The 14,520-nt window shown below is 38.3% G+C and overlaps 1 long non-coding RNA gene across 1 annotated transcript in view; it reads right to left on the reverse strand.

The window, feature by feature from the left end:
• LOC118932347 (uncharacterized) overlaps positions 1 to 14,520 on the reverse strand; it is a 41,987-nt gene that overhangs the window by 8,529 nt on the left and 18,938 nt on the right. Inside the window, exon 2 of the long non-coding RNA XR_005032726.2 lies at positions 12,532 to 12,608. This is a non-coding gene — a long non-coding RNA (uncharacterized LOC118932347). The remainder of the gene's footprint in view (positions 1 to 12,531; positions 12,609 to 14,520) is intronic.

Raw genomic sequence — 14,520 nt, forward strand, 5'->3', positions numbered from 1 at the left:
TACATTTTGATTTACTTAGGCAAACCAGCCTCAAAAGAGAAAAAAACACCAGTAGTTTAGCTTTGAATTTAAACTTAATTTTTACACTGGAGAATTGTTTTCCACTTTCCTCCTTAACTAACTCATGTCTCACAAATCTGGTTTAATTTTCCTGAAATTCCTGGTTTAATTTTCCTTCAGTTCTGGGAATGAAGGAACAAGTTTTACTGTTTTTTAAGGTTGAACTTAAATGTATATGGTTCAAAAAGTGATGGGAAAAAGACCATTTTGAAGGAGATGATTGGAACTAGTCATTTTTAAAAAAGTGATTCAAATAGAAGATGTCAAGGCTTTGGGTTTCCCATCTGTCCAGTGAGGGCCTTAGTCTCAGGCTCCCTGTGCTGCAGTCATTCTCACAGCAGCTTCATGATTTTTACCGTATCAATAACTACAGCCTTTATGCCATATTTACACTGTGGTATTCATTGCACCAAGTTTTACTTAATTTTTTGTCTTTAAGTTAACTTAAAATTTTTTAAGTGAAATAAACATGTTTGAAAAGTAAGTTTTGGGCTGGGAGCCAAGATGGCAGCGTGAGTAGAGCAGCGGAAATCTCCTCCCAAAACCACATATATCTATGAAAATATAACAAAGACCACTCTTCCTAGAATAAAGACCAGAGAACACAGGAAAACATCCAGACCACATCCACACCTGCGAGAACCCAGTGCCTCATAAAGGGGGTAAGATACAAGCCCCGGCCCGGCGGGACCCGAGCGCCCCTCCCCCCAGCTCCCGGCGGGGGAAGAGTAGGCAGAGCGGGAGGGAGACGGAGCCCAGGACTGCCGAACACCCAGCCCCAGCCATCCGGGCCAGAGTGCAGACACAGTGCGTGTGCAGGGGGCCCTGGATACTAGGAAAACATGGCAGCAAGAACAGTGAGCGAGTACTGGGGGCATGGCACTGGAGTACATAAGAAAAGCGAGTGGCCATTTTTCTTTTTTTTGCTGTTTTGTTTTGGTGAGCGCTTTTTGGAAGTCTTAAAGAGATAGGGACCCCAATACTAGGGAAACAGGGCAGCAAGACTGGTGAGCAGATACCTGAGGCTTGTGCTGGAGAATAAAGAAAAATGAGCGGCCATTATTTATTTATTTATTTATTTATTTAATTTTTAAATTCTTTTTTTTTGTGTGTGAGTGGTCGTTTTGTTTTGGCGGGTGCTTTTTGGAAGTCTTAAAGGGGCAGGGCCGGACACTTAATCCAGAGGTAGGGAATCCCGGGATCTCTGTGCACCCTAATCCCCCAGGCTGCAGGGAGTAGGGAGGCCCCTTACGGAGATTAATAGCCTCCCAGCCCCTCCCCCTCCAACGCGACTCCACCACTTTGGAGCAGCACAGCACCAGCAGAGATAAACTCCATAGCAGCCGGGCAGGAAGCAGAAGCCCTGTCTGCACGCAGCTGCCCAGCACAAGCCACTAGAGGTCGCTGTTCTCCCAGGAGAGGAGGGCCACAAACCAACAAGAAGGGAAGTTCTTCCAGCCGTCACTTGTCCCAGCTCTGCAAACTATTCCTATCACCATGAAAAGGCAAAGCTACAGGCTGACAAAGATCACAGAGACAACACCAGAGAAGGAGACAGACCTAACCAGTCTTCCTGACAAAGAATTCAAAACAAAAATCATAAACATGCTGACAGAGATGCAGAGAAATACGCAAGAGATATGGGATGAAGTCCGGAGGGAGATCACAGATGCCACAAAGGAGATTACAGAAATGAAACTAGAAGGGTTTATAAGCAGAATGGATACGATGCAAGAGGCCATTGATGGAATTGAAACCAGAGAACAGGAACGCATAGAAGCTGACATAGAGAGAGATAAAAGGATCTCCAGGAATGAAACAATATTAAGAGAACTGTGTGACCAATCCAAAAGGAACAATATCTTTATTATAGGGGTACCAGAAGATGAAGAGAGAGGAAAAGGGATGGAAAGTGTCTTGGAAGAAATAATTGCTGTAAACTTCCCCAAACTGGGGGAGGAAATAATCGAACAGACCACTGAAATACACAGAACCCCCAACAGAAAGGATCCAAGGAGGACAACACCAAGACACATAATAATTAAAATGGCAAAGATCAAGGACAAGGAAGAGTTTTAAAGGCAGCTAGAGAGAAAAAGGTCACCTATAAAGGAAAACCCATCAGGCTAACATCAGACTTCTCGACAGAAACCCTACAGGCCAGAAGAGAATGGCAGGATATATTTAATGCAATGAAACAGAAGGGCCTTGAACCAAGGATACTGTATCCAGCACGACTATCATTCAAATATGATGGTGGGATTAAACAATTCCCAGACAAACAAAAGCTGAGGGAATTTGCTTCCCACAAACCACCTCTACAGAACATCTTACAGGGACTGCTGTAGATGGGAGCACTCCTAGAAAGAGCACAGCACAAAACAACCAACATATGAAGAATGGAGGAGGAGGAATAAGAAGGGAGAGAAGAAAAGAATCTCCAGACAGTGTATATAACAGCTCAATAGGCGAGCTAAGTTAGGCAGTAAGATACTAAAGAGGCTAACCTTGAACCTTTGGTAACCACGAATTTAAAGCCTGCAATGGCAATAAGTACATATCTTTCAATACTCACCCTAAATGTTAATAGACTGAATGCACCAATCAAAAGACACACAGTAATAGAATGGATGAAAAAGCAAGACCCATCTATATGCCGGTTACAAGAAACTCACCTCAAACCCAAAGACATGTACAGACTAAAAGTCAAGGGATGGAAAAACATCTTTCAGGCAAACAAGAGCGAGAAGAAAGCAGGGGTTGCAGTACTAATATCAGACAAAATAGACTTCAAAACAAAGAAAGTAACAAGAGATAAAGAAGGACACTACATAATGATAAAGGGCTCAGTCCAACAAGAGGATATAACCATTCTAAATATATATGCACCCAACACAGGACCACCAGCATATGTGAAACAAATACTAACAGAACTAAAGGGGGAAATAGACTGCAATGTATTCATTCTAGGAGACTTCAACACACTACTCACCCCAAAGGATAGATCCACTGGGCAGAAAATAAGTAAGGACACGGAAGCACTGAACAACACAGTAGAGCAGATGGACCTAATAGACATCTATAGAACTCTACATCCAAAAGCAACAGGATATACATTCTTCTCAAGCGCACATGGAACATTCTCCAGAATAGACCACATACTAGGCCACAAAAAGAGCCTCAGAAAATTCCAAAAGATTGAAATCCTACCAACCAACTTTTCAGACCACAAAGGCATAAAACTAGAAATAAACTGTACAAAGAAAGCAAAGAGGCTCACAAACACATGGAGGCTTAACAACACGCTCCTAAATAATCAATGGATCAATGACCAAATTAAAATGGAGATTCAGCAATATATGGAAACAAATGACAACAACACTAAACCCTAACTTCTGTGCGACACAGGAAAAGCACTCTTAAAAGGAAAGTATATAGCAATCCAAGCATATTTAAAAAAGGAAGAACAATCCCAAATGAATGGTCTAATGTCACAATTATCGAAATTGGAAAAAGAAGAACAAATGAGGCCTAAGGTCAGCAGAAGGAGGGACATAATAAAGATCAGAGAAGAAATAAATAAAATTGAGAAGAATAAAACAATAGCAAAAATCAATACAACCAAGAGCTGGTTCTTCGAGAAAATAAACAAAATAGATAAGCCTCTAGCCAGACTTATTAAGAGGAAAAGAGAGTCAACACAAATCAACAGTATCAGAAACGAGAAAGGAAAAATCATGACGGACCCCACAGAAATACAAAGAATTATTAGAGAATACTATGAAAACCTATATGCTAACAAGCTGGGAAACCTAGGAGAAATGGACAACTTCCTAGAAAAATACAACCTTCCAAGACTGACCCAGAAAGAAACAGAATATCTAAGCAGACCAATTACTAGCAATGAAATTGAACCAGTAATCAAAAAACAACCAAAGAACAAAACCCCTGGGCCAGATGGATTTACCTCGGAATTTTATCAGACATACAGGGAAGACATAATACCCATTCTCCTTAAAGTTTTCCAAAAAATAGAGGAGGATGGGATACTCCCAAACTCATTCTATAAAGCTAACATCACCCTAATACCAAAACCAGGCAAAGACCCCACCAAAAAAGAAAACTACAGACCAATATCCCTGATGAATGTAGATGCAAAAATACTCAACAAAATATTAGCAAACCGAATTCAAAAATACATCAAAAGGATCATACACCATGACCAAGTGGGATTCATCCCAGGGATGCAAGGATGGTACAACATTCGAAAGTCCATCAACATCATCCACCACAACAACAAAAAGAAAGACAAAAACCACATGATCATCTCCATAGATGCTGAAAAAGCATTTGACAAAGTTCAACGTCCATTCATGATAAAAACTCTCAGCAAAATGGGAATAGAAGGCAAGTACCTCAACATAATAAAGGCCATCTATGATAAACCCACAGCCAACATTATATTGAACAGCGAGAAGCTGAAAGCATTTCCTCTGAGTTCGGGAACTAGATAGGGATGCCCACTCTCCCCACTGTTATTTAACATAGTACTGGAGGTCCTAGCCACGGCAATCAGACAAAACAAAAAAATACAAGGACTCCAGATTGGTAAAGAAGAAGTTAAACTGTCACTATTTGCAGATGACATGATACTGTACATAAAAAACCCTAAAGACTCCACTCCAAAACTACTAGAACTGATATCGGAATACAGCAAAGTTGCAGGATACAAAATTAACACACAGAAATCTCTGGCTTTCCTATACACTAACAATGAACCAACAGAAAGAGAAATCAGGAGAACAACTCCATTCACAATTGCATCAAAAAAAAAATACCTAGGAATAAACCTAACCAAAGAAGTGAAAGACTTATACTCTGAAAACTACAAGTCACTCGTAAGAGAAATTAAAGGGGACACTAACAGATGGAAACTCATCCCATGCTCGTGGCTAGGAAGAATTAATATCGTCAAAATGGCCATCCTGCCCAAAGCAATATGCAGATTTGATGCTATCCCTATGAAACTACCAGCAACATTCTTCAATGAACTGGAACAAATAATTCAAAAATTCATATGGAAACACCAAAGACCCCGAATAGCCAAAGCAATCCTGAGAAAGAAGAATAAAGTAGGGGGGATCTCACTCCCCAACTTCAAGCTCTACTATAAAGCCATAGTAATCAAGACAATTTGGTACTGGCACAAGAACAGAGCCCCGAACCAATGGAACAGACTAGAGAATCCAGACATTAACCCAGACTTATATGGTCAACTAATATTTGATAAAGGAGCCATAGACATACAATGGCGAAATGACAGTCTCTTCAACAGATGGTGCCTGCAAAACTGGACAGCTACATGTAGGAGAATGAAACTGGACCATTGTCTAACCCCATATACAAAAGTAAACTCAAAATGGATCAAAGACCTGAATGTAAGTCATGACACCATTAAACTCTTGGAAGAATACATAGGCAAAAACCTCTTAGACATAAACATGAGTGACCTCTTCTTGAACATATCTCCCCGGGCAAGGAAAACAACAGCAAAAATGAACAAGTGGGACTATATTTAACTGACAAGCTTCTGTACAGCAAAAGACACCATCAATAGAACAAAAAGGAACCCTACTGTATGGGAGAATATATTTGAAAATGACACATCTGATAAAGGCTTGACGTCCAGAATATATAAAGAGCTAACACGCCTCAACAAACAAAGAACAAATAACCTAATTTAAAAATGGGCAGAGGAACTGAACAGACAGTTCTCCAAAACAGAAATACAGATGGCCAACAGACACATGAAAAGATGCTCCACATCACTAATTATCAGAGAAATGCAAATTAAAACTACAGTGAGATATTACCTCACACCAGTAAGGATGGCTGCCATCCAAAAGACAAACAACAACAAATGTTGGCGAGGCTGTGGAGAAAGGGGAACCCTCCTACACTGCTGGTGGGAATGTAAGTTAGTTCAACCATTGTGGAAAGCAGTATGGAGGTACATCAAAATGCTCAAAACAGACTTACCATTTGACCCAGGAATTGCACTCCTAGGAATTTACCCTAAGAATGCAGCAACCAAGTATGAGAAAGACCAATGCACCCTTATGTTTATCGCAGCACTATTTACAATAGCCAAGAATTGGAAGCAACCTAAATGTCCATCAATAGATGAATGGATAAAGAAGATGTGGTACATATACACAATGGAATACTACTCAGCCATAAGAAGAGGGCAAATCCTACCATTTGCAGCAACATGGATGGAGCTGAAGGGTATTATGCTCAGTGAAACAAGCCAAGTGGAGAAAGAGAAATACCAAATTATTTCACTCATCTCTGGAATATAAGAACAAAGGAAAAACTGAAGGAACAATAGCAGCAGAATCACAGAACTCAAGAATGGACTAACAGGTACCAAAGGGAAAGGGACTGGGGAGGGTGGGTGGGTAGGGAGGGATGTGGGGGTGGAAGAAGTAGGGGGGTATTAAGATTAGCATGCATGGGGGGTGGGAGAAAGGGGAGGGCTGTGCAACACAGAGAAGGCAAGTAGTGATTCTACAACATTTTGCTATGCTGATGGACAGTGACTGTGAAGGGGTTTATAGGGGGGACCTGTTATAGGGGAGAGCCTAGTAAACATAATATTCATCATGTAAGTGTAGATTAATGATACCAAAAAAAAAAAAAAAGGCAGTTCCTGTGTGGTGACCTCCAATGAGTTCTACACAAGGGTATAAAGGGCATATGAAAGTGTAGGCAAAGGGTTTGTTTGTGTTTATACAGAGGATCAAAGCCTAATTGGGCTACCCCGAAAATGAACTAAGATACGATATGAAAAAGAACTTCCAACATCAGCACTCTCTGGAAGACTCATGCCAGAAGATGATCATCAAAAAACCCCAACAAGGATCCACGTACTGCTACAGCTGTAGATGCACTCATCCCACCAGCTCCTGGACTTGCCATGGGAATGAAGAAAGAGATATCTAAGCTGGCCTGTGCATACAGTAAAACAACAAGTTTGACTGGATCTATACTGTTGGAACTCAACCAAGAATTAGGAGAAGTGCAAATTGTAGCACTCCAAAGTCTTACAACTACAGACTATTTACTGTTAAAAGAACATATGGGATGTGAACATTCCCCAGGAATGGGTTGTTTTAATTTGTCTGATTTCTCTCAGACTGTTCAAGTTCAGTTGGACAATATCCACCATATCATAGATAAGTTTTCACAAATGCCTAAGGTGCCTAACTGGTTTTCTTGGTTTCACTGGAGATGGCTGGTAATTACAGGTATGCTTTGGTTATGTAACTATACTCCTATTATGTTAATGTGTGTGCGTAATTTAAGTAGTAACTTAAAACCTATACATGCTGAAGTTACTCTACAAGAAGATATGTCAAAGAAATAATTAATCTTCCCATGCTTTTTGCCTCCTGCTACTTCTATAGCTTTTCTTCTTCCTTCTTAATTACAACCCTTAAATAGCCTCATATCAAATTTACCGAGTATCATAATTCTTCCAAGTGGTAAAGATACCTCAAGACAAATGCTGGGCATAGAAGCTACAGGGCATAAATATGCAAAGAAATAAAAAGCTAACCATTTCAAACAATAAGGCTTCTCTCTCACTTACCAACTTTACATTTCCCTGTATGGCCCCGGAAGATGACTGGTTAGCCAGAGACGGGTAAGATTCCTCAAGGGAGGAACAACCTAAGACAGGCACAGTCGCAGGGGGGTCATCAGGTGAGAAATTGGGGATCAACAGAGGTGAGGCTTAGAACCTCACCCCCCCTGTTCTGAGAGAAATCTTCTGCATATGTGGATGTTTTATTGCCCTTGTCTAGCTTGGATTAACACATAGTCTACAGGCACACACCTGATCATCTACATTTGCTCTCTTACAACACTAAACTCTGTTTTCTACCTTTATCTTGTATCTACCTACCACTTCAGCATTTTATTAAAAATAATAATAATAAAGAGAGAAATGTGGTATCCACATATAAATCAAGTATAAAAATCAAATGAGTATTCATATTTGAACTGACTGTTTATAGTTCATAATGCATGAGCAAAACCGAAAGTTTCTGTGATGACTGCCCTTGTACTGTTCACCATGTAACTTATTCACTATGTAAGAATTTGTTCTCCATGTAAGAACTTGTTTGTTATGCCTCAGAAGATTGGAGACTGATGAAAATTAGGCTTGGGGTGGATTAATGACTGTGCATTGAGCATTGACTCCCCTATACAGAATTTTATTGTTGTTAACAACCATTTGATCAATAAATATGAGAGATGCCCTCACAACAAAAAAGAAAAAAAAAAAAAGGTACACACTTCCAATTGTAAAATAAATAAGTAACCGGGATGTAATGTATAGCATAAGGAATATAGTCAAAATATTGTAACAACTTGGTATGGTGATAGCTGGTACCTAGAATTATCATGTATATAAATGTTGAATCACTGTGTTGTACACCTGAAACTAATGTAATGCAATACTGTGTGTCAACTACCCTTCAATAAAAAAAAAAAGAAAAAAAAAACGAAAAGGGAGTTTGATGTTTCTGCCATAAACAGATCACAATTTGAAAGAAATTAATGAAAACCATACAGTACTATTAAATTCTAGCTCCATATAGTTGTCTGCTGAAGACTTTGAGCCTGAGTCTTGCATTCTAGTTCTCAAAAGTGAAAAGTGTTAGAGGGTTCTTTGTCAGCACCAGTCTGAGACTTTCTTCTTGCTATAATCAGAAGCCTAAAAACCCGAAATGAAGACAATTTTCTCATTGTGTCTTTCAACATTGATATACCTCTTAAATTATCTCAAACACACTAATGGTACACATCCCTCAGCCCAGGAAACACTGGGTTGAATGTTGTCCAAGGTGTCTGCCATCTCTAATAGTTCATTATGCTGCAAATCAGTAATTTCAGTTTACAGACATACATAAGGCACAAGATACATTCCTTTTCTGGTGCTTTGAAAAGCTGAGACACAACCATCTTGTGGGAAGAGCTGACTATTCTCTCTACTCCATTACTCTGGGTAACTTGTTCAGACATGAAAAGGTAATGAGGAAGTGTGAATAAGAGCAGGAATGAGGATTCAACCGGTCAGCTTGATTTGGTTGTTGCAAAAGACCTTTATCTAACAATCAAATTGAAAAATAGCATTAAATCAGTCAACCTATTTTTGGCAGAGCTGAAAGGCTGGAATCAGTCTAACAAAGTAGCTGTATTTTGACAGAGAATTGATGCAGTTTTGGTAATATTGCCAAACTCACACAAGTATCTGTAACCTGTTCTAATTATCCAGTGACTGTTTACATAATGAAAGTGAATGTTTTAAAAACACAAATGAATAGCTATTTCTGTTTGTAATTTTGTTAGTGTTTGCTTTTTGCCATAAGCTTGTACAATTAGACACAGCCATTTCTTGCCTTAGCATTCTATGATTCTACTTCCTACAGTGTTACAGTGATATCTAGCATTAAAAATAATGTTCAGTAACCTGAAACTTTAAAGTAGCAACTCAGTCTGGCAAAAGGTTTTAAAAAGAATAGGCAGCATCTACTTTCATCAAGTAATGCACTTTATTAAGGAATTAATAATAGACCCACAATGAGACAGATATTGTGTTTCTGATTTGCTGGTTAACTCATTGACTCTGCTTATATAATGACCTTCAATGAACTAGAGAATGATAGATACAGACCTAACCATCCTCAAACATACCTGCATTAATATTTTATTGATTGCATTTCATTTTAATTATAGTACAGCTAATATTCCAGTAAGATAAATATCTTCCTTTATGTGAGAACCCCAGAGAACAGCAGCTTTGAAAGATTTATCACAAAAATAAACACTGATTATTATCCAACAATTATGCATAAAAGTATCTGTGAGTGACTAGACTAATACAAGCCTTCATGTAAAACCAATGATTTATATCAAGTTTCACAGGAAGAGCTTGTTTCCACAGATACACAGTATATTCCCAACCTAGAGGGCTAGCTGAGAAAATGCACCCAAACTATTATTCACTTAAAGTCTTTATTTTTCCACAACTCTATCCTAGAGCCTGAAACTGAAAACCAAAGATGACCTTTTCCAAAACATTTTGTCAAAACCAAAGGAATTGTGTTTATTTATTTTAGATTTGAGTGAAAATGTGATAATTTGTGATCACATGATTTTTAACACAAATATTCTCTTTTCCAAGAGCAGTAGTCTGACTTTATGAAAGGTAGAAAAGTAATAGTAATTTCAGTCCACCGACGTCTGTTGAAATTTAGTCATTCTATGTACATAAGTGGGAAACTTCAGGAGCAGTCTGGGTCAGCTTATTAAAGTTACTCCAGAGAAAGAATCTCCAATTTGGTGGAGTTCCCATCCTCTGATCACTATTCTGCAAATTATTGGGGGCCTACTGTGTGCTAAGCACATAGTAATCTTCTCAAGCACACTCCTTATCACACTGTATTTTTCCAATGGAGTAAAGTATAAAACATCCAGTGGCTCAAGCTTGGGGCCACATTTCAGAGGCCAAATATCAACCCAATTCTGCAAAGGAAAGAAAGTCTGGTTATCCATTTTTAATAAACTGGTGCTCTAGTTAAAAAAAGAAAGAAAGAAAGAAAAAAGGAAATCTGAAGCTAGAAACTGTGTGTATTCTATCTCATTGATCCCAAGATCTTGTATAGCTCAGCTCTGAGTCACTTTCCTGAATAATGTACTTTTCCACGCCTGATTTTCTGCAGTCAGAGGAGGCAGCATAGCAAAGAGTAAGAACACTGCCTCCGTGGCCAGACAAATTTGCTTTTGAATCCTCACTTCCTCACTGACTAGATATGGAACTTGGCAAGTTTCTAAAACCTCTTTGAGCCTGTCTCTCCTTTAAGTTGGAAATAATAATATCCTACTCAAGGTTGCTGCAGGGATAAAATGAGATAATGTGAGTAAAGCTCTTAGTACTGCATCTGCAAATGATATGCACTCAGGAAAGTATAGCTTCAATTTAATCTCGTCATTAGCTGAGCATAGAGATGACAAATGGCCTAAGATTTATTAAGTTCCTAGTACTCCTTGGGCAAAAAAGAGGTTCTAGAAATTATCCTCTCCCCATCCCCCCTCCATCCAAATTTCTTCTTTATGAATTTCAGAGCTAATTCTCTAGCTTATGCACCATCTATGAATTTCAGAGCTAATTCTCTAGCTTATGCACCATCTTTCCCTTTATCTCCTCTTTCTAATTCTTCATGATTAGTTGTAGAAATATCATTGCACATCAGCAAAACCATCAGCAGAGAAAAAGTGAAAAAGAAAAACAGTAAACATTCAAATCATTACCTAAAATTATTTAATAGATATTTCCAAGTGGTGGAATTAATGATGATTATTATCCTCTTGACTTAGGCTTTTTTATATCTTTGAAGCCCCTACATGTATTACTTTCATAAAAAGGAAAAAATGTATTTTAAGAAATATGCATGTGTGCTTATAGCTAGGGGCAGTTACTTACTAAGCTTAGTAAAGATGTGGTTGCAGGGGGTTGTCTGAAATAACTGGAACATGCACAAGTACTAAAAGAAAACTATTTTAGCAAAAAGTGCAGAACGTAGAATTAAAAGACATTGGTTTAAATCCGAGCACAATGATTTAGTAGCTGTGTTACCTTGGTTACTTAACCTTTCTAAACCTCATTTCTCTCATCCTTAAAATGGGCTAGTAATATTCTCCAGTAACTCCTTGAAGATTAAGGGAGACTGCATGTGAAAAATGTATGACACATGGCACAGAGTTAGAGCTCAGAAGTGTTAGTTGATTTAAAACCTGAAGAGTATCAAAATGCTTTTTATAAAAGAACTAAGCAGAAAACTGAGAGAAAAACTCCTACACTAATTAAAATTACCTCATGGAATTGGATATTCCATCCATACCTAAAGTGTAACATGGTGAAAGCTGAAATGAATATTTTTCCTTCTAGTCCCCTCTCAAAGTAACTCATTTTCTTATATTTGTTAATACTGTTGATGAAAAGATCCACTTTAAAGTTCCCCAAGCTAATAACAGCAATTCAGTCCAACTTCTGATTTTGCAGTAGTCAATCTATTCCTTATTCCAATTGAGGTCTCCTCCGAAATACTGGTTTGATTCCATTCTTTTTATCTCCTTCAGTGTTTCTCAACCTGGGCACTATTGACATTGGGCACTGGATTATTCTCTGTCTTGGAGGCCTGTTTTGTACATTGTGGGATATTTAGCACCATCTCTGACCCATATTTGGTGGCAACCAAACATTTTAGGTTATTGCCAAATGTCCCCTGGGAGGCCGAAGTATTCCTGATAGAGAACCACTGCTCTACTTCACACCTGCCCTGTATCGATAGCACTCTTGAGTTACCCCAGTGGCCATATGACTCTTAGTGTAATACTGACCTTTGAAAACATTTATGCCAAATTCAGTGTGTGAATCCAAAATTCTTATCATGAATCTCCATGTAACTTCCAGAAAGCTGTAAAAGAGGATGAAGAATAGGTTGCATTCATATCTCAGATATTCTCCCCAAAACAGTGCTTTGTGCTTGCCCTGTTTGAAGGTGTTATGCATTGCTTAATGAAAAGGTCTCCCTCAGGGCTACATGTCATTCTAAAAGCAAGCATTAAAAAAAAAATGACCTCATCTGTTTATTTTATATTATGTTAACTGCATTCAATATGTGTTTTTTTTACATACTATCTTCTTGTTTATTTACATTAGAACACATATCCATTGCAGTATTAGAAGGAAAATGCAATCTGTTTCTGATACTACTATAATCCATACCAACATATCACTGTGTTCATTAAATGTTAAATAATCAAGTATTATGTTTTATATAATGCATAAATCCTTAGTAGATATTATATAGATGTTTAAGAGTGTTTTAATGATCTTAAAGGAATTTATTGGTGTTTTTGCAAGTACGAAGAATGCATTATTATGTTTCCCATTTAAAATTAAATACTTGCTCTTGCTACCCAAAAATTTGCCTTCTCACATGTCTTTAGAAGTGGATTAGATTTAGATCATTAGGAATGCCTGTAGTTGTATTACCTGAGCATTTGCTATGTTAGACTTCGTGCTAAACATTCTATATACATTATCTCTTTAAAGTAAACTACCTCAGCAGAGATGCCTAAAAGAAAAAAATAGATGCTAAGAGATAGAATACTTCATTTAAAAAATTTTTTAGAAAATATTTAAGTAATTCCGTTTCTTAACTTTGGGATGAGATAAAAGTCTGGCTGTCCTCAGTGTAAGGATAGAGCATCTTATTCCCTTACTTGCCATTTACTCTTCCATCCTCACTATTCTGGCTTATGCACCACCATTTCATTAAAACTGTACCGGTCATATTCATCAATAGCCACTTGTATTGAACCCAGTGGGTGTCAGTCCTTATCCCATGTGACTTCTTGACTTTTTTTGTAATGCCTTTGCCCATTTGGTCTTTTTAAAAGACTCTATTCTCAAATATATATTCCAAACCTAGATTTCTTGCCTCATCTGCAGCCCTACATCCTAGACATCACAACTTAACTGTCTTACAGACACACCTATGATTCAATTACGCAAAGCTGAATTTAATCACATCTTCCTCACCTAAAATCTGCTTGTCCTCCTGTGTTTCCCATTTCAGTAAATGGCTTCATGATGACCTCCATTTCTTTTGCCAGAATTAAGGCATTTTGCATGACATTTCCCTCTCCGTTCTCTCTATTACCCAGTCAGTCATCAAATCCTGTTCTATCTTTTTAATAACTCTTAAATACATCATGTTTCCATTTAAATGCCACCATCTTAGTTTTGATTTTCATAGTCTTTTGCCTATTTTGCACAGCAATTCCCTAACTGGTCTTCCAGGTAGTGTACAAAGTATTAAAATAAACTGCTTATTTTCCTGAATTGGCTGAATACATATGGTACCATAGATAAAAGGAACACCCGATATAACTGTCAGACCATGCACAGGATGGGACTGGTACAGCAAGACTGCCAAGAGGCAGTGGGAGGACAGGCTTTCGGTTTGGGTGGATCATGGAAGGGAGCTAAAGGTAATTACCGAGTCCTACAGGAAATGCCAAAGACTGAGGTCAGAACAAGAACCAAGGAGCAGTGGCTTTTGAATCCAGCCAAGGTAACTGACAGACATAAACTAGGAACAGCAGTGGAGGGATTTCTAGGATTCTGCAGAATATCCCGTTTCTTATCTATATCATTTTTAATGGACCGGGTGCATACTTGCTGATTATGACACAGTGACATCTTAAAAGATGTCACGTAATACCTTTCTTGAGATACATGGTCTGAAGAAGTGGGGCAACAACTGTGTATCAAAGTAGGAGATTCTTGGGTTGAGGCATAAATAGTCTATAGAAGGGAAT

This window comes from Manis pentadactyla, chromosome 2, assembly GCF_030020395.1.
Source record: "Manis pentadactyla isolate mManPen7 chromosome 2, mManPen7.hap1, whole genome shotgun sequence".
Classification (NCBI taxonomy): domain Eukaryota; kingdom Metazoa; phylum Chordata; class Mammalia; order Pholidota; family Manidae; genus Manis; species Manis pentadactyla.